A 23,107-nucleotide genomic window follows, 5' to 3' on the forward strand; every position below is an offset into this window, starting at 1 on the left:
GGAAAGGGAACTAAGGAGAGGGAAAGGGGGGTATTTGTCCAGGACGGACAAAGGGCTGCTTCTGGATAGGGAGGAGATAGATGTGGCCCGTAGGCAAATGGCAGTTTATAAAGGTAAAAGGGGGAAACCCTGTTGTGATGAGATATTCGATTTTACTTGGGCAGTTAACTAGGTGAACCAAAGGGGGCATTTAATTGCTGGACTTCAATATTTTCATAGCTGGACCTTGGTAGTCAGCCCCGGGAGGAGGAAGTGGCCAAATAAGAGAACAGACCATGGTGACCACCTTTAGGACCGTAATCTAATGGTTTTTAGCAAGGCAGAGAGAATGGGGGAGAAAGGCAAAGCCTGCCAGAGCCATTTTTGCCATGCTTGGGATGGCCAGATCCCGGTTTGCCGTGCTCGGCCTGGCCAGAGCATGCGTTTGCGTGCTCAGGCTGGCCAGAGGTGCTTTTGCTGTGCTCAGAATGGCCAGAGCCGCGTTTGCCGTGCTTGTGCTACCCAAAGCCCAGTTTGCCATGGTCAGGATGGCCAGAACCGCATTTGCCATGCTCGGGATAGCCAGAGGCGCGTTTGCCATGCTGGAACTGCCCAGAGGCACGTTTGCCATGCTTGGACTGCCCAGAGGTGCGTTTGCAATGCTCAGGATGGCCAGAGGTGCGTTTGCCATGCTTGGACTGCCCAGAGGTGCGGTTGCCATGCTTGGACTGCCCAGAGGTGCGTTTGCCATGCTCAGGATGGCCAGAGCCCCGTTTGCTGTGCCTGGGCTGGCTAGAGCCCCTTCACGATCTATCCTGGCGGAGAGGGGTGGATGACGAGCTCTCCATGTGCAGCAGCAGCAATGTGAGACAGTGGCTTTTCCACACACTCGAGCAGAACCAGAGGCAGGTATAACATTCAAGGCTGGCCTTGGGGTGACCTACTTCCTCCAACCAGCTCTACTCCTAACAGTTCTATAGCCTCCCAAAACAGAGCTGACAGCTCGGGGCCACATATTCAAGCACATTAGCCTGTGAGAAGCCTTCCGACATGAACTGAAACCTGGCCCAATTACCAATTTCAAGCCTCTTCCACAACTCAGCTGTATTTTGCAGACTGCTTTTCTCGTGACTATGATCCATTGCCCCACCCTCTCCAGAAACTTTGATCTAATGCAAGTGCTACAGAGATTCTGAACTCATCTGCATGGAATGGCTCCTTCTCTGGTCCAGTTGTCTTCCAGACAATTTATCTGTGACCTAACAAGCATTCAACAACCGCAAGTCATTACAATCACTACAAAGCCCTTCAAGGTCAGTGGCCCTGGTGGATGGCTGCAGAAGCACGAATTGTCCTCCTCAGAAGCAGAGCCCTAACCTCTAACCCTCCTGCCTTCCTAGAATACACATATGCCTACTTTAAAAAACAAACTAGCCTTGCCCTAAATAATTTCACCAGTAGAAGAATGAAAACTATTCGTTTTTACTCTCATTGAGAAGCCTTGCGCACCTCCTTGTGGTGCCGGGGGTTAAGCTGCGGCGCCACAGCAACTGCTGGCACATAACTGGGGCTGCCTGCCCTTCGCGAGCGGCCCTTTTAACCGCTAGCCACAGGTTAAAAAAAAAAAGAGAGAAGCCTTTATTCTAGAATGAAAACATAAGCGTTATCAGATGCATGGAATCTTCCCAGAACTGCAGGCATCATTAGGAAGGCTCTATGGTATAATGGTAGAAGGAATGTGGGCTTTTGAGTCAAATAATTTGCTCAGTGTTCTAGTCCGACCTCTTCTGAGTTGCGCATCTTGCTCTCGATACTTCAGAACTCTGAACTGGCTCCATCCATTCCAAACATCTTCACTAAGGCTGTCTTGGGTGTTAGCTATTTGTCTCATTGTTGTGATGTCACTAAGGCTGTCCTGTGTGCTAGCTACTTGTCTCGATGTTGTGATGTGAACCAACACCAACAGAAATAACTTAGGGTTATGAGGATTTGTTTTGGCTCACAGTTTCAGAGGGACCAGTGGCTGTCTGGTGGCTAGGTTAAGATGGCTCTGTTATTGACAGTGGGCGGCCTGCAGTACAGCCTCTTCCCTATCTCTGTGGATCAGAAAGTGGAAACCTAGGTCCTAAACCAGAAGTGAATATAATCCTCATGGCTTGTCCCTGTCAGTCTTTATTGTCACCTATGTGCCGGTTTCAAAAAGTTTCATAACCTCCTGCAAAGAGCACCACAAGATGGGGAGCAAACAAGCATCCAAACATGTGAGCCTTTGGGGACGTCTCACATTTGTCACTTAACACCTTATAGCAGTGAAAGGCCATGCAAGGTAGCAAGCAGCATAGAGACTAGCGTGTTGTAGGTACTTCACAGAAGGCAGCTACAGTTACTAGGACCTTGGCATTCTTTAAAGAGACATGTACCATCATGAGTTTAAAATCAGCACTGACCTTGGCTTGCTGTGTGACCTTCCCAAGGTATGACTTTCTAGTCATTCTTTTTAAAGTGAAGGCTAAATCTCAGTTTCCATGTTTGAATAACAGCACAGTTTAAATTTTTCTCTGCACACTGAATATTTTTTTTTCCTATGCATTCCAAAAACATGGGCTTGGTGCTAAGTCAGGTTTATGGGGCAGGCTCTTAAGAAATTACCTTCTAAGTAGGGAACACAGACAGTATCTGTAGGAATCTTCTAGTCTGATCTCATCTGCTATTTCGGGAGGGTGAGAGGGAGAGAGGAGCAGATCACGGCATTGCAGGCCTCTGACTTCAAAGTCTCTTCAATTTAAACGGCTGTTTGACTTGGAAAAACCATGGTCAGATGCCTGAGCTTTTTTTGAAAAATCAAACAGCACTTAAAGCCCCAGCAACTGCATTCCCCGGGCTTTCAAACCACATCTTTTCCAGAAACGATGGGCGGTCAGAGAAGTACTGTGTGATGAGCCATTTATAGCCAGCCAAGGTCTTTACTTTGTCAGGGTGTCTCAGTGCTAATGACACTGGCGCCCCCTTTTCCACTGAATAAACAGATGTGGAGAAATGGGAGCCTCCAAATGAAAGGTCCGTCATAGGACACCTAGCATCACTAGGTCAGGATTGCTTTTTCCAGTTCTTTTTCCTAAGGTCATACATCCCAGCCCTTCTTTCTCTTAGACTGGTTTCCAGATCCCAGGAACCTGTCCTGCCCTGACACAGCATACCTCAGACACTCAAGAACTTTAATGACTGCCATAACAAAATATCAGTATCCGGGCTACTTAACTAAAGCATGTTTTTCACAGCTCTGAAGGCAAACAGCAATGATTAATGTACTAGCATAGGCTTCTGGTGACAGCCCTGTTCCCACGGGGCAGAAAGATTGTAAGAGCCAATGGATACGGATGAGGACACCAAGGAAACAGGCTTTCTAGGCACAGCAGGATTGATCACATATAAGTGCTCAGACATTGAGGCAGCATGCACAGGATCTGCATTGGCCTAAGCAGATCCCTGGAGTGTCAGAGCTGAGAAGAAAAGTGAACACAAACCCCATCCCTAAGCCAGAAGCTATCTCCAGTTGGCAACCACTAACAAAAGAAAATTTAGTTTTCTCCACTGGAGTCTCATGGGGTATACAAACAACACTTAGGGCTCAGCAGTTGATGGTCAATATAAAACAAACTACAAACTCCATGGTATTTTTAAAGGTTTTTTTCTTTGTCTCATAATAGTTTGTCTGAGTTATTTTTTAAGATTACAGGCCATTTGCTTATATATTATGGATTCCAGTTTTGTGTTTTTACGGGACTTTTGTGTATGTAAATATGTATGTCTCCACATCTATATGTCTTTCTTGTACCTTTTCTTCAGCTCTGGTTTTTTTTTTTCTATTTATTTGTTGTCCTATCCTAGTTTGTTTGTTTATATTTTATCTTATATTATTTTATTAATTTTTTTCTTTGTGTATTTTTGTTGCCATCTTTTTGTTTTCTAATGAGAGGGAGAAAGGGCATGGATTTGGGTGATGGACCTGGGGGGGGGACCTGGGAGGAGTTAGAGGAGGGGAAACCATAATCAGAAAATACTGTGTGAAAAAATTATTATGAACAGCAACAACAAAAAGAAGCAACCCTCTTCCTTGTGTGAAGATGACCTCAGTCTTCCTTGTGTGTGCACGTAGAGCTAGAGGGAGCAAATTCTTGCTGGATTTTCTTATGATGATGATACTAATTCCATCATGAAAGCCCCAAATTCATGACCCTTTGACAAAAGCTTAAATGGGGATAAGAAAACTCACATGTATGTAGCTCATAAATAAATGTGTAAATAAGGATGCTAATATGCTGATGGGCAGCAAGAAGTCAAAAAATGTCACAGGGTCCACTCTGCTGTAGCACATATAATAAAACTAGAACAGTGCAGAACATAATAGAATGGCCCCTGTGCAAGGATTACAGGCAATATTGAGTTTGGGATATCTAACAATATTCACCAGTAATGCAGGTTTCACGGGGCAGAGGGGGGAAATTATGTACACCCCAATATTTGATTTAACAAACTCCAATTTCAAATAGGCCAGCTGCAGGTCTTCACCTCTCCCTCCTCTACTCCAAACCCAATTCCCTGGCTCTAGCAGACCACCTGCTGCAGTTTCCCATCCCTCCCTGCACATATCTGCAGTGATTCACAGGAGCATTTCCTCCTCCACCACACCAGCTCATCACTTTATCCAACCCCCAGCCTGAAAGCAGGTAGCCTAACTGAGGATCTTCACCTCTCCCTCTCTCTTCTCCTTCAACCCTCTCCCCCTCCCCCAACCCCCGCCAGTTCCCACCCCAGTTCTGTAGCGGACTAACTATTGCCCCTCTTCACTCTTGGGCCCCATTCCCAGCAAACTAAACAGATTCTGGTGAAATGCCTTGCTTTCCTCCCTCAGCCCCCCTACCTCCTAGCCCATCCCCATTCCTAAGTGTAAATTCCCCAATTCCTAGGAACACATTTTATCTGGAATCCCCAGCGGCCACACATAGAAGGATCCCAGAATTCCCTACCAGGCAACACACAGCTGCCACACTCTTATGAGAACCAGAGAAGGCAACAGAAAACAAGGAACAGCACACCCACCCAGCAAAGACAAGACCAGATATTCAGCACCTAGGATTATAATCATCCCGAACCCAGATGCCTAGACTCCAGCATAAAAACACAATCAATAGCAGCCAAGACAACTTATGGAGATCAAGGGGCTACAAATTGGAAAGAAATAATTCAAAGTATCTTTATTCGCAGACGATATAATAGTACACATAAGTGACCCTAAAAATTCCACTGGAAAACTCCTACAGCTGACAAACATTCTCAGCAAAATAGTTGGATACAAAACTAATGCACATTTCCCTCCTATATTCAAGTGACACACAGACTGAGAAAGAAATCAGAGTCACAATGCCTTTCACAATAACCTCAAATAATATAAATTATCTTGGGGTAACTCAAACTAAGGAAGTGAAAGACTTGTATGTTAAAAACATTAAGACACTGAATAAAGAAATTGAAGAAGATTTGAAGACCTCCCATGCTCATGGCTCAGTAGGGTCACTATAGTAAAAATGGCCATCTTCAATTGAGACAAACACGCCTGGGTCTCCCACTGTTAGAGGCAGCTTCTCGGTGACTTCAAACAGCATATGTATAGTTTACAGTCCGGTTGTATAATGATCCTGAGAGCCAGGTAAAGCAAGGTCAGGAATCAAAAAGGAAGACTAGGTGCTCCGGCATGCTTGCAGTCCTTATCATCTGGAAAATAAATGAACAAACAAACAAACAAACAAAAAAAAAATGGCCACCTTACCAAAATCTACAGCAATCTGCAGAGTCAATTAATCGCTGTCAAGTTTTCAAACCAGTTCTTCACAGATCTTGGTTTAATTACAAATTAAAATGTTCAGCTTCATATGGAAACACACATACACACACACACACACACACACACACATACACTCACACACACACACACATACACTCACACACACACACACACATACACTCACACACACACAGTAAAACAATCCTGAATAATAAAAGACCTGCTGGAGGCATCACCAACCCCACCCTCAAATTGTACTATAGAGCTATAGTAATAAATACAGCATGGTATTGATGCTGGCACAAAAATAGATATATTGATCAGTAGAACTGAACTGAAGACCCAGTCATAAATCCACAGATCTACGGACACGGGATTTTTTATAAAGAAGACAGGAACATATGCTGGAAAAAAAGAAAGCATCTTCAACAAATGATGCCAGTCAAACTGGATGTGTACAGAAGAATTCAAATAAATCCATATTTATTACCCTGCACAACACTCAAGTCCAAATGGATCAAAGACCTCAACACAAAACCAGATACACTGAACCTGACAGAAAAGAAAGTGAATTTATTGGCAGAGGAAAATACTTTCTGAAGACAACACCATTAACACAGGCACTAAGCTCAACAACTAATAAATGGGGCCTCATGACACTAAAAAGCTCGCATGCAGCAGAAACACTATCATTCAGATAAAGTGGCAGCCTACAGAATGGGAAAAGATTTTTTACCAACTACACATCAGATAGAGGCCTAATATCTAAATATTGATCTCTAAGCGCTTCTATCTCTTCTTGAATCTTACATAGATATAATGGCAGATTATCTTGCTTTATCTTAATTGGTTCTTTTATCTTTGGTGCCTGTCAATTCTAGTCCACATTCAGTCATTTTCATTATTATTATTATATGGTCACCCCACTCTATGAATGATACATCTTTTTCCATTTCATTTTTGATAATTTTTTTTTGTTCCAGGATTGCCCATTTTAAATAATGTTTCTGGGTCTGGAGATATGACTCAGCAGTTAAGAGTACTGGCTGTTCTTCCAGAGGACCCAGGTTTAAGTCCCAGCACCCACATGGTGGCTCACAGTTATCTGACCTCCAGTTCTAGGAGCTCTGATGTCATCTTCTGGCACCAGGCATGCACATGTTGCTTAGACAAGCAAAATGGCCACACATAAAATGAACTAAAATTTTAAGGTAGGTATGGCTGAGCATGCCTTTAACCAAAGCGCTTGGGAGACACAGGCAGAGGCAGGTGGATCTATATGAATGTGAGGCTAGCCTGCTCTACATGGAGAGAACCTGTGTCAAAACAATAAAATTAATTAAGAAAAGCTTCTATGAAAGCACTTGTATGTGTGAATGGGTAAAAGAGAAGCAAATAAACATTCTAAAATAGAGAAAAGCCATCCACACCCTTGGTTCAATTACAAATGGACACAATAAAAGTTCTCATTAACTGAAAGACAGATGGGCGCAAGGGATCCAGCTGGAGCACAGAGAAAATATATACTGGTAAATCTCACAAACAAACAAGCAAGGAAAGCCCCAGTGCTGGCTTCTTCCACCTCATCCATCCCTAGCAGGGAGGGTACTAATAGTCCCTTAGGCCCGTGGATGCAGATTGGAGCAATCAGAGCCAGTCTTGTGAGCTGAATTTAGAGCACGTGAAACAGATGAAACAAAAAAGTCAAGCTGGGCATGGTGGCACACACCTTTAATCCCACCACTTGAAAGGCAGAGGCAGGCAGAGGTGAGTTTGAGGCCAGCCTGGTTCACAAAACATGAGTCCAGGACAGGCAAAGCTATACAGAGAAACCCTGTCTTGGAAAAACCAAAATAAAAGAAAGAAAGAAAGAAAGAAAGAAAGAAAGAAAGAAAGAAAGAGAGAGAGAGAGAAAGAAAGAAAGAAAGAAAGAAAGAAAGAAAGAAAGAAAGAAAGAAAGATGTTGCCTTATCCCCTCTCCACCCTACCCCGAGCCTGGACCCATGGAGGAAGGCTAGCCTGGAGCTCCTGGGTCAAGCAGCACCAAGAGAAGAGACTGAGAGTCTTGTGTCAATGCAGAGTAACAATAGCCCTGTCATGGACTGCTTAGTTATTTGAATAAATATTTCTCCTCTAGCTTTAGAGGATTTCGAAGTAGCTGTTTTGTTTTCTCATTTTCAGTGGGAACCCTAACTATAAATACTCCTTTAGTCCTATGCCTCTCCCATGCAACTCTCATGGACTATGCCTTAGTCCATGCCTTCTAAGAGAAAAAGTCTATTTCAATGGTGTGTGTTTGTGTGTGGTGCCGAGAGAGAGAGAGAGAGAGAGAGAGAGAGAGAGAGAGAGAGAGAGAGAGAGAGAGAGAGAGAGAGAAGAAGAAGAAGAAGAAGAAGAAGAAGAAGAAGAAGAAGAAGAAGAAGAGGAGGAGGAGGAGGAGGAGGAGGAGGAGGAGGAGGAGGAGGAGGAGGAGGAAGAGAGGGAGGACGACGAAGAAGACAAGGACAAGGAGGAGAAGCATTCTGGGCAATTCCCAAAAAGCCTACAGCATAGAACTGGGAGCTTGGCTACGTGCTCACGGGACATCTGTGTTGCATTCCTCCTCTATAGCAGATCCCAACTGACCCATATTCATTTAGCAAGCCTCTGCATTCCTCTGTCCTTGGCTCATTGTATGGACCCCTAAGTTTAATATATGGTTTTAATTAACACTAAAAGCACAAGTCTTGGAGAACACCGGCCTTTTCGGAGTGGAAGGGTCCTTGACTCCTTGAGGAATGGTATGATATTCAAAGGGAAGAAAGCCGTGCTCGCTTCAGCACGTCTGTGTTTGAGCCGAGAAAGAAGCTAACTCCCAGCGCTGCCTTCAGGAAGGGCAGGAAGCTCGTGTTCTCACGTCTCTGTAACTCACCAGATTGCGCCCCAGCGTCTCCTGTTGCGTTCTTCCATGCCTTGCCTGCTCACATGTGGTAATCTAGGCGGGTACTTCCCCCCCCGCCTCCCACCCCACAAGCCACACATACATAACATGCAGGCTGTAAGGCTGGCCCGAAGGTACGCTTTCTTTTATTTTTACAAATATCTTTAAATAGTCTTTGCTACATGCAGTTAGTGTTAGGGGATACTACATGACAACCCTCACTTCAAGAGTCTCTTGAGAAATCAATATATCTTTCATTCGTGGCAACAATTAGCTAAAGCAAGGTAGTCCTTGTCTCTTTTTTTGGTTTTCTCGAGACAAGGTTTCTCTGTGTAGCCTTGGCTGTCCTGGACTCACTTTGTAGACCAGGCTGGCCTCGAACTCACATCGATCCGCCTGCCTCTGCCTCCCAAGTGCTGGGATTAAAGGCATGCACTACCACCGCCCAGCTAGTCCTTGTTTCTTATTCCTTAACCCTGGTCCACAACACTCATTTACCCACAATCCCTCACGCTTTGAGTTCCAGGAAGATAGCACTTGGCAGAGTAGCCTTCAGGTGGGCGAGAAGCCTGTGGCCTATCCTAGAATCTTGCTGTTGTCCTAAGCAGGGCCAGAAGTATTTCAAAGTGTCATATCTAAAGGGGTTCAGAGCCCCAAACTGTGGTCTAGAAATTAGAATGCAACCAAGAAAACATCACTGGGTGCTACCTGTGAACAGAGGAAGGCTGAGATTCAAAACCCATGTATCTCAGCACCAAAAAGAAAGGCACCGTGGGGGGAGAGGTGAAGTTGAATGATCAAGGCTACAGGTTAACTCTCCTAGGGAGCTGCTTACATAACATGAGGGCCAAGCAGGCTCTCTGCACTGTCGAGACTGTTCATTGCTTCTCCAGTAAATCAGGATGCTCACCTCGTCAATGATGAGAGGCACAGAATAAAATGTTTCCTCTGTGTTTTGCCATAGGCTGTGTTATTCTTCTCAATGGTTTCACTTTCAAAAACTTTTGCATCATCTCCTGATGTATCTGATGTTTTGAATACTTTTCAAAGTGTCCAGCCATGTACTTAAGAGTGACCTGAGCAGACCGCTGTTTCTGTTTGTTGCTATTAACAACTGACTAATAAAAAATGCAGCTTAAAATGGTAACTGCCATTCCTAGGGGACACTTAAGGTCCAAACTACAGCTATACATATTTTAGGTGGAAATTTTTGTGTTTCATCTTAGAAGTTCTGAGTCCTTGCGGTGGTATTTTACTCTTAATGTATCCTTCCCTCCCCACCCCACCCCCGGCCCCCATTTTCTTAGGCAGAGCAAAATTTTATTTGCATACCATCTGAGAACATCCCATTTTATCAGCTGGAAGCACATTGTGGTACCCCACAATTGCATGTTCATTTGACTGAGAGGAAAGGGCTAAATAACTCACCCCGAACTTGAATTTCTCCTGCACCACACAGAAAAGTGAAGGAGAATATGGAAGGTGCCGCTCAAGGAACAATCATCTAGGCAATTAGTCATCATCCATATGCATCTAGTAAGTGGTCATGTGGTCGGCAATGGCACCCCATCTTTATCTGCCGTGCCCTCGCTTCTGTGATGTGCTTCCCTATAAACAGGGGAACTTACATCAGTGGGAGTATGTGTTAGCTGAGTTTCTCTAGAAGCAGACCCTGAGATGTATGCTGAACACTTGACGCTGACTCCGGAAGTCTGTATGCTGAACGCTTGACGCTAACTCTGGAAGTCCGGGGGCTGATGAGACTCAGAAGGGTAGTCAATAGGGTTATGATGTTGGGCCTTCTGTCTCTGTGGTGAACTAGAACTTCCTCTGAGTTGGAAAGCTCTGTAAAAGGATGAAGTATACAGCAAAGCTTTTCTGCCACTGTGCACAGGGCTGAGGTGCTTACTCTCCGGCATCCTGAAATGTAAGGTTGCTCTAGGAAGGATGTCTTAATTCCTTAATTTCTTCATAGTTCAATAGCCAAGGTAGCTTCCAGCTGCCCAAGAACAGGTTCTGTCCATTGTTAATCCAACCCTGTGGCAGAAAGACGGTTCTCAATTTTTTAAAACAATAGAACAGACCTACAACATGGCATGTTTCACAGTATGCTCTAGGTTCATGTAGACGTCAAACTGGTTCGTTGCAATCTCTTTGTGTCGTTCTTTTAGGTCATAGTTAGAACTTCCTTTCTCTTGGAGGCAAAGGCAGACTAACCGAGAAGCTTACTCCCTTTTATCTCTCACTGAGGAAAATAGTTTCTTATTGACAGAGGAGTTGACTTCTGTAGCATCTGTGATGTGGTATCCAGATGTGAGCCTTCCAGAGACGGAGCCAGCTGTATCCAGAGTATACCACACCACCGTAAGAGAGCAAAGACACAAAAATTTGGGGAACATCTTTGCCTCCATGAAGGACCATGGCTTTGTGGACCGCTTTGATGTTGACTCTCCTGGTTTATTGCATAATATTTTATTTTACAAGCAAGGGAAACATCTGGGCAATTTTGTTCAGCTGGCTGCACTCGTAAGTAGGTGTTTGGAATTGTTGTTTGGAAAAGGCCATTTTCAATCTTGCCAGTGACAACACATGCTCTGGCTTTGTTTGCTAATGTTCTTAACATTGCTTCAACAAGGATCCAAGCCAGTCTTGGGCTGCCCAGATGACCCTTGGCTACTAGCTTCCATATTTGCTCTCATCAGAAGGTGAGGAGATTGTGGTCCAGATAATGGTCTTGAACGACAATGTTAGGTATCTAATCATTACTCATGCAGGATAGGGTCGTTGCCGTGGGAGTTAGTCCAGTTAAGTTTCTTTGATCTTTCACTCTGTCCTGCTTACTAAGTGATTATTGTATTGCTCTCCAATTGAGACCTTCTTTTTTTCTAGGTTGTTGCTATTTAAGGCCATGGTGTGGAGATTTGTATTTGAAAATATCCCTAGGACACAATGGCAGGTATGGGATGCAACTCCTTGTGTAGGCTTTGCACTCGACACTGCATGTGCCTCTTAACTTGCTTGTCTATGTGTCTACTCTTCCTTGTTTCACCTTGTTAATTAAAGCCCTTTGGGTTCATGTAGGCACTTAACAGGTCAAGGATGCTTTAGAGTATATTTTCATGGATAAAGATTGTTACATTAAATTTCATTACTACAAACCAGAAGATAGAAACTACATTGTGATGTTAAATCATATTACTCGAAGTCAGAAGATGGAAACTAGATTGCCATATTAAATTTTCTTTTTTCTATAGCAGAAGACAGAAACTAGATTTTGTTAAATTGTATTATGCCAAATCAGAAGACAGAAACTAGAAACTTATTGGTCAAACTTACTATCTGTATAAACTTAGATCTATAGACATCAACCAGTATAAAAAATATATTCAATTTTAAACATTATTAATTCACTTTGCATCCTGATTGAAATCCCCCTCCTCTCCTTCAAGTCCGCCCCTCACACACCCCTTTCCCTTCCCCATTCTACCCTCTCCTTCTCCTCAGAGAAGGGGGAGGCTCCCCATGGATAACAAACCACCCTGGCACATTAAGTTGCTGCAGAACTAGGCACATCTTCTGCCACTGAGACAAGACAAGGCATCCCAGTTAGGGGAACAGAATCCAAAGGGAAGAATCAGAGTCAGAGAGGGCTCCCATGTGGGAAATCCACATGAAGACCAAGCTGCACATCTGCTACATATGCGCAGAGAGCCCAGGACCAGTCCATGCAAACTCTTTGGTTGGTGGTTCAGTGTTGTGGACATTTGGTTTATAAGAAAATATGTTGTTTTCATCCCAGGTGTGGGATATGGGGGCTGCTCCAGTTTGTCCACAGCTGATAACTGCCTCCTGAGAGGACATGTGATGTTTATCAGCTGTAAACTACCTCATGTGGGGGCATGGTCTTTGTCAGTGGGGATAAAAGCCAGACCCAAAGGGAGACGGGGGATCTGAGAAAAAAGAAGGGTGCTGGTACTTCCCCCTGCTGCTTGTGGTTGCTGTTGATGCAGTTGGATGAGAAGAAGTTGGGGTTGTCCTGAAACAAGGATTGATTGGACTTTCCCCCAAAGACCCCAAGGACCCTAAACAGCAGAAAGCAGCTAAGGAACACTCTAACCCCTCTCCCCACGAACCTTCTTTTTTCCCTACCAGGTGTTGAGGTGTTGGAAGGAATTGGGGTGGAGAAGGGAGAAAGAGATTTAAGGAACCCAAAATAAAAATAATTAGTGAAAAGGAAGCCAACAATTGGCGCCCAATGTGGCTTGGACATAATGGGTAACTTAACTTCGAATGTTGTAGAAGAAACCACAGGTTCTGAAGGTATAAAGACACTGTTCCAGGGTGTTAGCAAAATGGAACCTTCTGTTGCTGGGTTTTTTTTTTTTTTCCTGCATTATACTCAGAGGCAATTTTCTGTTTTTGCTTTGTCTTCTTCCTGTATTCCATCTTTAAAAAGATTGGAAGAAAGACTGATGAGATGCGAAAACCAGAAGTGTCACTAAATTCTATAGTTCTGGAAAAGATTTCAGAGTTGGCAGTACAACAAGACAGTTTATGGGAAGAGACGGAAGCACTTGGGAAGCAAGTAGAGGAAAAAAGTGTTCAGATTCGGTGGTAATTTAAAACAGGAGTTCTCTGCTCTTGCCACTCTGCCCTGCTCTATGCAACAGGTATTCAAAGCACCTGTGCACAGAAAGAACCAGGGAAGAAAGGGAAGCTGGAGAAGCTAAAAGGGCCTTGGAGGCAAGTGTGATGCTAGAGGAATTCTCTAGAGCTTCACAGACACCATCCCCTTTCCCAGTCTTTGTGCAGCATATCCCTGCTAAGGATGGTGCTGATGCTTATGAAGAAATGGCCCGGCATCCAGCAGATATGCTATATTTCAAGCATTTTAAGGTGTCCACTATATGGTATGGAATGCATTCATCTTTCACCAGACAAGTGTTAAGTAACTGGGCTATGCAGCGTGGACTTATTCCCCAAGACTGGAAGGGATTGGGGTCAGCTGTGTTAGAAGCTGGTCAAAAGTTATAATGGTTAGCGTGGTGGAGAAACGAAGCCAAGAAAATAGAACAAAAGATAACAAAGGGATAAATGTTGCTAAAGAGCAATTGCTTGGTGAAGGGTGTTATGCTGACTTATGAGAACAAGCCCTGTTTGAAGATGTAGTAATTGAACAATGTCCTGTTGCAGCCTTAAGAGCTTGGGACATGGGTGAGGAGCCTGGTAAAACAGCCACTTCACTTACTAAGGTATTTCAAGGCCCTGGATGGAGAAGCCTTCACAGAATTCTTACAGAGGTTGGGTTCGGCTCTAGATAGGGCCATACCAGACCCTGAGACCAGACAGGCATTGGCACTGATCGTGGCAGATGAGAATGCAAATAGTGAATGTAACAGAGCCGTTAGACCATTAAGAGCAGGAGGAGCCCCATTGGATGAACGGTAAGAGAGACAGCTAATATTGGCTTTCAGGAGCAGCAAGCCAATATTCCAGGACAATCCATAGCTAGAGTCTCAGATATCAAAACACCCAGTTCTTTAATTGGGGTAAATTTGGTCATTTACAAAGAAATTGTAAGGATAAAAACACCAGACCTCAAAATAATAGGAACATTAACTCTGGAGAAAGCAGCACTCTTAGGAGAGAACAAGGAAATTCTGGCTGTGCTGACAACGGTATGCCAAAACTTCCAGGGTATCGTGGCTGCTGTGGGATGGAAAAACATTGGTCTAGGGATTGCCAATCAAAGAGAGACATACAAGATAATCTCTTGACATCAGGAAATGAAAGAAGGGGCCTATTAGCTCGAGGCCCCCCAGCAAACAATATGAGTCGTCTTTCTTTGGTCAATCATGAGGTAACAAGCTTGCAGGAAGACAGAAACTAGGTATTGATGACTTAATGCATGCTACTGAAGGCAGCACAACTTTGGATCTGGCCTCATATAAATCTCTTACACTAGCCCCCACAGAGTGTGGGTAGAGGTTGAATTGCTTGGAAAGCAAAAAGCACAGTTGGTAAAGGAAAAATACCTGGTAACTGAGAGCCATCATTTCCCACAATTGTCAACCTACCCTGCTCCAAGCACTTTCGGTGTTAAGTTCCCTAAACCCCTGGGTGGGCTGGGAAGCCAGGAGGAGCAGAAGGCTGTATAGGGTGAAAAGGTTAAAAAGGAAAGGCCCATTCCAAGTACTAAGGTTAACCTTGAACAAATTTTGCTGCCAGAGGAGCAGCCTCGGGTTAAGAGATTACCACCATTAAACTTTGCCAGTAACCACTAAAAGCCTCAGAGCTCAAAATGGACCCGTGCATTAAGTCTAGAAATATGGTGTATTCTGACAGAGAAACAAAGGAGCCATTTCTGGCAATATTAGGTTATTGGCAAGTTATTAAAAAAGAAAAACAAGTAAAATAAAAGCCATTTTTAAAAAACAGAAATGGGGAAATGTTATGGAAGTTTTGGGTTGTATATAAACGTGTTTTTGTTTTAATCCCAGGTGTGGGATCTGGGGGCTACTCAAACTTGTCCACAGCTAATAAGTGTCTCCTGAGAGGACATATGATGTTTCTCAGCTGTGAACTACCTTGTGTGAGGGCGTGGTCTTTGTCAGTGGGGACAAAAGCCAGATCCAAAGAGACCCTGGGGGCTCTGAGGAAGAATAAGACTGCTGGTGCTTCACCCTGATGCTGCAGGTTGCTGTTGATGCAGTTGGGTGAGAAGAAGCGAAGTTGTCCAGAAACAAGGATTGGACTTGCCCCCAAAGAACCCAAGAACCCTAAATAGCAGGAAGTAGCTAAGGAAAACTATGCCTCCTTTTCCCAATAACCTTCTTTCTCCCCTCCTGGGTGTTGGGGTGTTAGAAGGAATTGAGGTGGAGAAAAGAGAATGAGATTTAAGAAACCCAAAATTAAAATAGTTAGAAAAGGTATGCCAACAGTTCAGCCTCTACAAGCCACCATGGACTCAGCTTAGTTGACTCTGTAGATCTTCTTGTGGAGTCCTTGATCCCTCCAAGTCATTTTATAGTTCCCCCAACTCTTCCATAGGACTCCACAAATTCTGTCCAGTGTTTGGCTGATCTCTGCATCTGTTTCTATCAGATGCTGGTGAAACCTCTCAGAGGAGTTTGGCTAGGCTCCTGTCTACAAGCATAGCAGAATAACACTAATGGCGTCAAGGATTGGTTCTCTACCAAGGGATGTGTCTCAAATAGAGCCAATCTTTGATTGGCCAATCCCTCAATCTTTGCTCCATCTTTGTCCCTCCTCATCTTGTAGACAGCACAGATTTTGTGTTGAAGGTTTTGTGGGTGGACTGGTGTCCTTATCCATCCACTGGAAGTCCCTCCTGGCTATAGGAGGTGGCACTTCAGGGTCCTTATCCTCTACTGCTAGGAGTCTTAGGTAGGGTGCCCCCCAATAGACTTCCTGTGGCCTCCCCTATCTCAAGTCTCTGACAAATCTGAGAAATGACCCTCCCACACACACCTCTGATTTCCATTCTCTCAACCAGCCCTCTTTCAACCGATCTCCTTATTCCTAATGTCTACCTCGGCTCCCCTTCCCATCCCCTCCCCTACCCAGTTCCCTCCATTCATCCACCTTCAGTGACTATTTTATTTCCCTTTCTGAGTGAGATTCAAGCATCCTTCCTTGGGTCCTCTTTGTAAATTAGCTTCTTTGGGTCTGTGGATTGTAGCATGATTATCTTGTACTTTATGGCTAATATCCACTTATAAGTGACTATATTCTATGCATGTCTGTTTGTTACCTCATTCAGGATGATTTTCTTCCTTCCATCCATTTTCCTGTGAATTTCAAGATGTCCTTGTTTTTAATAACTGAGTAGTATTCCATTGTGTAAATGTACCACATTTTCTTTATCCATTCTTTGGTTGAGGGACATCTGGATTGTTTCTAGTTTCTAGCTATTATGAATAAAGCTGCTATGAATATAGTTGAGCAAATGTCCTTGTAGTATGGTGGAACGTATTTTGAGTATATTCTCAGGAGTGGTATAGCTGGGTCTTGAGGTAGAACTATTCTCATATTTTGGAGAAAGTATCATACCAGATTGGCATGCTTTGCTTGATTCTGAAAATCTGAAATATCTATTAGATATATCGAATCTATTGATATTAAATATACTTGGGGGTGTATGCGTGCATGGCACACATGCGCACAGGACCATGTGTGGGGCAAGGTGCACATGCATTTGGTGTATGCATGCATGTGGAGCCACAGGTCAACCTCAGGTGTCATTTCTCACTTGCAATCCATCTTTTTTGATGCAGGCTTTGCCTCTGGTACCTGGGGCTTGCCAAGTTGGCTGGACTAGTTGGTCTGCAAGTTCCAGGGGCCCTGACTCACTACCTCCTTAGCCCCAGGAGTACAAGCATGTGCCACTCACCCAGCTTTGTAGGTGGGCACTACTGACCAAACTCAGGTCTTTCCTAACAGCTACCTCACCAAACAAGCTGTCTCCTCAGCCCAAGACTACTGTTAAAGACAATGTTTTGATAAATCTAATGCGTAAGACCTTCAGATTAGAAACTTAAGCCAGCAAGAAAGCACTCAAGGCGCCATCTATGATTTTTAAAGGAAAAAAACAACACCTAGAGTGAAGAATATGTTTATTTCCTCTGTTTCTTTAGCAGCACATTCATTCCCTACTCCAGCCTACGAAGCCAGACTTGATGAGCTAAGTTTCTTCCTGGGAGCTTTGGCTCTACTCCACAACTGCAAGAGACACACTCAGGGCTGCCGCACTAGCCCGGGATGCTGCAATGTGCACACAGATGGCCTGCACCCATCTTGCAGTCTCAGCGTTAATAACCTCCTCAGAGACACCTTCCTTGACCACCCTATCTTAAAGCACCGCAACCTCCGCCTTTACTTGCAGCTTAATTTCTTCAGAAGTTATCTAGCATCTTGGTCACATCCTCTACTTGGCAACGTGTTTCGCTAGAGCCCTGACTTCTATGCAGCATCTTGTTCCCAATTACACGGCACAAGGCAAGCCTTTAGTAGCAACTTGTTGGATGGAAGAATTAATAAAAAGAGATGCGTATAGGCTTACATATTTAGAATCGGGGATTTACAAATAAAGAGGCAGTCCTCCTCAGCTACCTGATCTCTCACATCCACCTCAGCAGAGCACTTTAAAGGGAGAAGAAGGAGGCACCAGGTGCTATTGACCTCCTGAGCCTCACTCTCCACCTCCACACCATGCTCTCATCTTGCCTTTTGTGTGAGGAGCTTGGAGGACCCAGCCCACCATCTGGAACAGTCCTTGCCTGCCTGCTGGGGTCAGTTAGCGCCAGCCCTGGCAGGAGAGGAACAGCCTGTTAGCCACAGGACATAATCTGCAGCTGGGCCCATTTCTACCCAGTTCCTGTCTCTCACTTGGGAACCTAACTCTAGGAATTGGAAGGCTTTGGAGGCGAGGTTTATCCCCAACGGGGAGCTGTGTGGACACACTCACATTTCCTGAAGGGCTGAGCAGCAGAGGCAAGTTCCTCAGATGCCTCGTTCAGTGAAACCTCACACCTTCTCAATGACAGTGATCACTGTCCATACAGACATCTGAGGTGAGCAAACCAAAGCTCAGAGACTTCCTCATGTCACAAAGCAGTGTATGCCAGAAGTGACGTATAAGTCGAGGTCCGTCTGGATCAAAGTATTTCAGGCATCATTATCCTCAAATGAGTAGACCAATATACCCAATTTTATTTTGGCCTTTGGCACATTGCTCTCACTTTAACTGAGTAACTGGTTCCTGTTCTCTTTCATTATTGTATGGAAGATAAATATCTAAGTATATTAACCTAATTTTCTCAAGATAGCCACCATGAAATCTAAGGAAATGAGGTGATCTCTGTGCGTGTTTAACTTTTGTCAAGGGAATTGAGAAAATATACTTTTGCCTGACTGATTCCTAAAATTCTCTCCTTGCCTACTCTAGGAGCCCCCACTCCTACCCCCGCCCCCAACCAGACAAAAGCCTTTCTAGGCTCTGTAAAGTGAATGGCTTGTAGCTGGTCCACACTTTCTGTGCCGTGCTGACCCCTAGTGGTGAAAGTAAACTTTGCTTTTTCTCTCTCTGTGTGTGTGGTGTGTGTGTGTGTGTGTGTGTGTCAGAGAGAGATAGACATAAATAGGTAGATAGATGAGAGAGAGAGAGAGAGAGAGAGAGAGAGAGAGAGAGAGAGAGAGAGAGATGAATGTACTCCAAAACCACAGGTGTTTACAGAGTCAGGTTCACTAATTGGATGCTTTAAAAATAATTAACCTACACTTATAGAATAACACAGATTCAACAACTCAGGATTGAGATGTGGGTTCAAAGCTGCTGTGAGTCATTTCCAAAAGAGACAGGCTTCATTCTATCCGTAAGTGTCTTCCCAAAGAGCAGAAATGGCTGTAATGTGTAATGTGTAAAGAAAGGCTGAGACCATGGCAAATGATGTTGGGGCCACAGGCAGGGGCCACAGGCAGTGCCTCCTGTCTCCATATCAAAGCGAATGAAAATCAGCCAACACTGTTGATGCACACTGAGTTACAATTGGTGCCACAGCCTCTTCTTGGGAATGCTAGCCTTCCCTGCCCTGAACTCAAAGGAAAATTAAGGACTTCAGAGGAAAAGAGAGAGACCAGTAAGGACTCTTCAGAAAACACAAGTTAGAAGTACAGGACACTGTTATTAAGAGTCACTTGTTTATTTGGCTCATTTCGGAATTGGTTTGTGAGGAAGTCCTACCATTGTGAGGCTGTGGGGCTGGCCACATTGCCTAAATCAACCCGTCCTTCGGCTTTCCTTCTGTGCATCAGCAGTTGTTTTAACAACTCCCAGACCTGACAAAACCAGACTGCGCCGAGCCAGACAGTAGAGCTTGCAAAAGATCTGAGGAGGGTGGCTTTCCTTTTGATTTGCACGCAAAGCCACAAACTGTGCAAAGGTTACAGATAAGGCAAGGGCTGTGAAGGTAGACACTGGCTGCTGAAGCCTCCCATGTCCTTCCCCAAAGCGCGTCTAAACTCAGCAGCCGGTTCCGCCCACGTGGGTGATGTATTACCACCCATGAAGAGGGAACCGGACTCTTGGAGATGATGCTCTAGCACGGCAGACCACCTAGATACCTTGAACTAGATAAAATAAAATAAAAATGGCTGAGGGGGAATCTGAGGCTGTTTCTCTCAGAGAGGTTGAAATGCCTTTCCGGTGAAGGGGACTTAATGAAGGAGTCAGTGGAGAGACGGGAAGTGGTCTTAGGGGAACGAGAATTACGATCCGGGATCTACAGATGGATGTAGCTTCTTTCGCTGCTCAACGTGGTCATATGGCATAGTTCCAGTCAGCGAAAAACCCAGTAAGGGTTTTCACAGCTAAAAAGTTAGCGTATCCTTAGGAAGAGTCTTCAACTTGCTTACATCACACTGGAAGCCTGGAGGTGCTACATCCACGTTGTGTCTATAGGCAGTACACATGGAGATAGAGACTTAGAGATGGTGGGGGCGGGTGTCACCCATCCTTGCAACATTTTTGAGACAAACCCTAATGTGTAAGCCATTCTTGTCTAGGTTATCTTAGCTTGAGATGCAGCAATAACTACCACAGATCAAGTGGCCCAAGCAACAGAACTTTATTCCTCGGGAGGCTGGGTGTCTATAATCAGAGTTGGTAGACTCCGTGCCTGGTGGGGCCACTCTTCCTGACCTGAAGACAATGGTCACCTAATGCTAAGTGAGCAACCTATCCTAAATGTGGCCACCTGCTAAAGTGGTCTTTGTGTCCACAAAAGCATTGGTCCAGTGATGGGGACACACCTTCATGGCCGTAGTTCCTTCTACAATGTCATGTCTTCAAATAGCATCACACCAGGGACTGGGCTTTGAGGAATGGATGAGTGTGCACAAGCATAGTACATACACAGCCACAAACAAGCAAGTCTGAGTTAGTTCAGTAGTTAAGAGTACTTTGTTGTTCTTGCAGAGAACCTGGGCTCAATTCCCAGCACCTACATGTTGCCTCACAACTGTCTATGGCTCTAGTCCCAAGGAATCTGATATCCTCTTCTGACTTCTGAGGGCACCTACCTGGTGTGCACACATACATGCAGATAAAGCATGCACATTAAATAAATCTTTTAAACTGTTTCTCCATTTCCCTTAAGCACCCTGTCTATGTATGTGGTATGCTTGGAGCTGCCTATAAGTCATGACATAGAGAACAGATGCCTTGGAAATGTTATTCGTATAAGAATCACAGGTTAGCATTTGAGCTAGTTGAAATTTTATCAAGATTGATCTTATGCCAATCTTAAGCCATCTTGAAGAAATGGAGACTAGTTTGATTTTTTTTTAAAGATTCATTTAATTATTTGAGTCATAACTAAACTTTGACTCTTTGCTGAGTTCAGGATGTGAACGATCAAAAACTAATTTCTTTGTGGCCATGGACATTGGAGATGTAGACAACTTAAATGCACTGATGTCACGCTGGTACCCAGGCTGCTTCCCATGGTGCTCTTCTCTCACAGCACCATCTAAGGAATGATAAAGAGACCATCACGGGACCATCAGCCTACCCCTACCTATGCACCTCGACTCGAGTATAAAGAAATGGACTCAAGATGAAAACTTGAAAGAGCAATGCCACAGGACAATACAAGAGGACTTCATGTTGCTTCAGCAGGAAAGTATCTGGGTGTCACTGAAAGTGAGGTACTTCCATCAAACAAGGTGCATAACTGTATGCAAGATTCACAATCACAATTACAGGCCAGCTATGTCTTGCATCGTTATATGTTCTTATTTTTCTGTTGCATAAATATTTCTGTTAAATAAAGCAAAAAGAAAATCCCTGTTAGAATGTTTCAATGGACTCCTGCAATTCTTCCATTCACAACAGTTGGGGAAAAAAAACACACTATACAGTCCCCCATCACATCCACAAAAATCACGCAGCATTATATGAGCAGTCACTAGGCTTGTAACCAAAGGTTTTACGTTCCACTGGAGGTTTGTTTCTTTCCTTAGTCCATAAGCTAACACCTTTCTGCCCTTCCAGTTGAGACCCTGATGGAGGTTGAATTCAGGGTAAAAGTCACTCAGTTGTTGAGGGTGGGTGTGCAACTGTAGCGTCAGAAACTGCGTCCAAACAGGAGAGAAGCTTAAGACTGAGACCTAGAAATTTTGTTGCGAAAGCCTGTCTTTCTTTCTTTCTTTCTTTCTTTCTTTCTCTCTCTCTTTCTTTCTTTTTCTTTCTTCCTTCCTTTCTTCTTTCTCTCCCTCCTTCCCTCTTTCTTTCCTCCATCTTATTTTAATTGTTCTGTTTGTTGAGTCAGGGTTTTTCTGTATAGTCCTGGAACGCAGTGCTCTGTAGATCAGATTGGCCTCTAACTCAAGTAGCTCCACCTGCCTCTCTCTGCCTCTCAAGGGCTGGGACTAAAGGCATGTGCCACGTGAAAACATTTCTTATCAAGATGTATTGGAAAAGTGATTAAGTCAAAATGTGTCACACCAGTTTGCTCAATGACTGTTTTTGTAGTCTCTGCTTGGGGAATGCACTATGAAGAGCCTCACACTTTGCACAACACCAGCGAGCCTTGGGCTTACAGAGCTCAGTGGTCTGAGTGGTCACACCCTCCATTTAGCCCCACCCCTTCTCTGAAACATCAGGAATTAAGCCAATTCCTTACTCAATTCCTACAACTGCTTATTCCACGGTCACAAGTGAAACCTTGTTACAAATCAATTTATTTTCAGCTCATTTATTCTGTTTCAAAGGAATTTTAGTTTCACGGATAAGAATAAAAACAAATCAATGAAGTATATTTTCTACATGTCTGTTTAATAAAAATATTATAAGAGAAGCCTGTGAAGTCAAAGCTGTAGATATTTGAGAAATCCATTTTTGTTAAAAATATTATCCTTGACTATGCAAATCTCTTCTAGTTAAATCGAATTCATTGGGGTTCATGCACCCTTGGTGTACAGTTTCAATGTGTTTTCTTCACCTGCACTGGGGATGAGCACACTGGGGAAGTGTCGGGGTTATGTTTTTTTTTTCCATGCCTGTGAACCACATTGGACTAAAGACTCTAGAGAAATAAATATATAATTTATTCCTATAACAGATATCACCTGCAAAATGGAAACACCCCAAACCCCACCCCAGGCTTATCCAGAGCTCCTTTGGGGGTTTCAGCAGAGATGAGGAATTGGGGAAACAAGAAGCCTTTATTTGTGGCATATACACATGTGTCCTAAGCACAGTAACTGAAGGAACTCTTATGCACATGTAAAAGTCACAGGCATTATAAGGTGTCCCAGTGATATTTCACATGAAGTAACATATTTGT

General features: G+C 44.0%; 1 non-coding gene across 1 annotated transcript; it reads left to right on the forward strand.

Annotated features, from left to right (window-relative positions):
- The first annotated feature begins 1,461 nt into the window (after positions 1 to 1,461).
- Positions 1,462 to 1,594, forward strand: LOC127211134 (small nucleolar RNA SNORA76). The gene has a single exon (XR_007833409.1). It is a non-coding gene; the product is annotated as a small nucleolar RNA SNORA76 (small nucleolar RNA).
- Positions 1,595 to 23,107: the final 21,513 nt, after the last annotated feature.

The sequence above is a fragment of the Acomys russatus genome, chromosome 28 (assembly GCF_903995435.1).
Source record: "Acomys russatus chromosome 28, mAcoRus1.1, whole genome shotgun sequence".
Classification (NCBI taxonomy): Eukaryota; Metazoa; Chordata; class Mammalia; order Rodentia; family Muridae; genus Acomys; species Acomys russatus.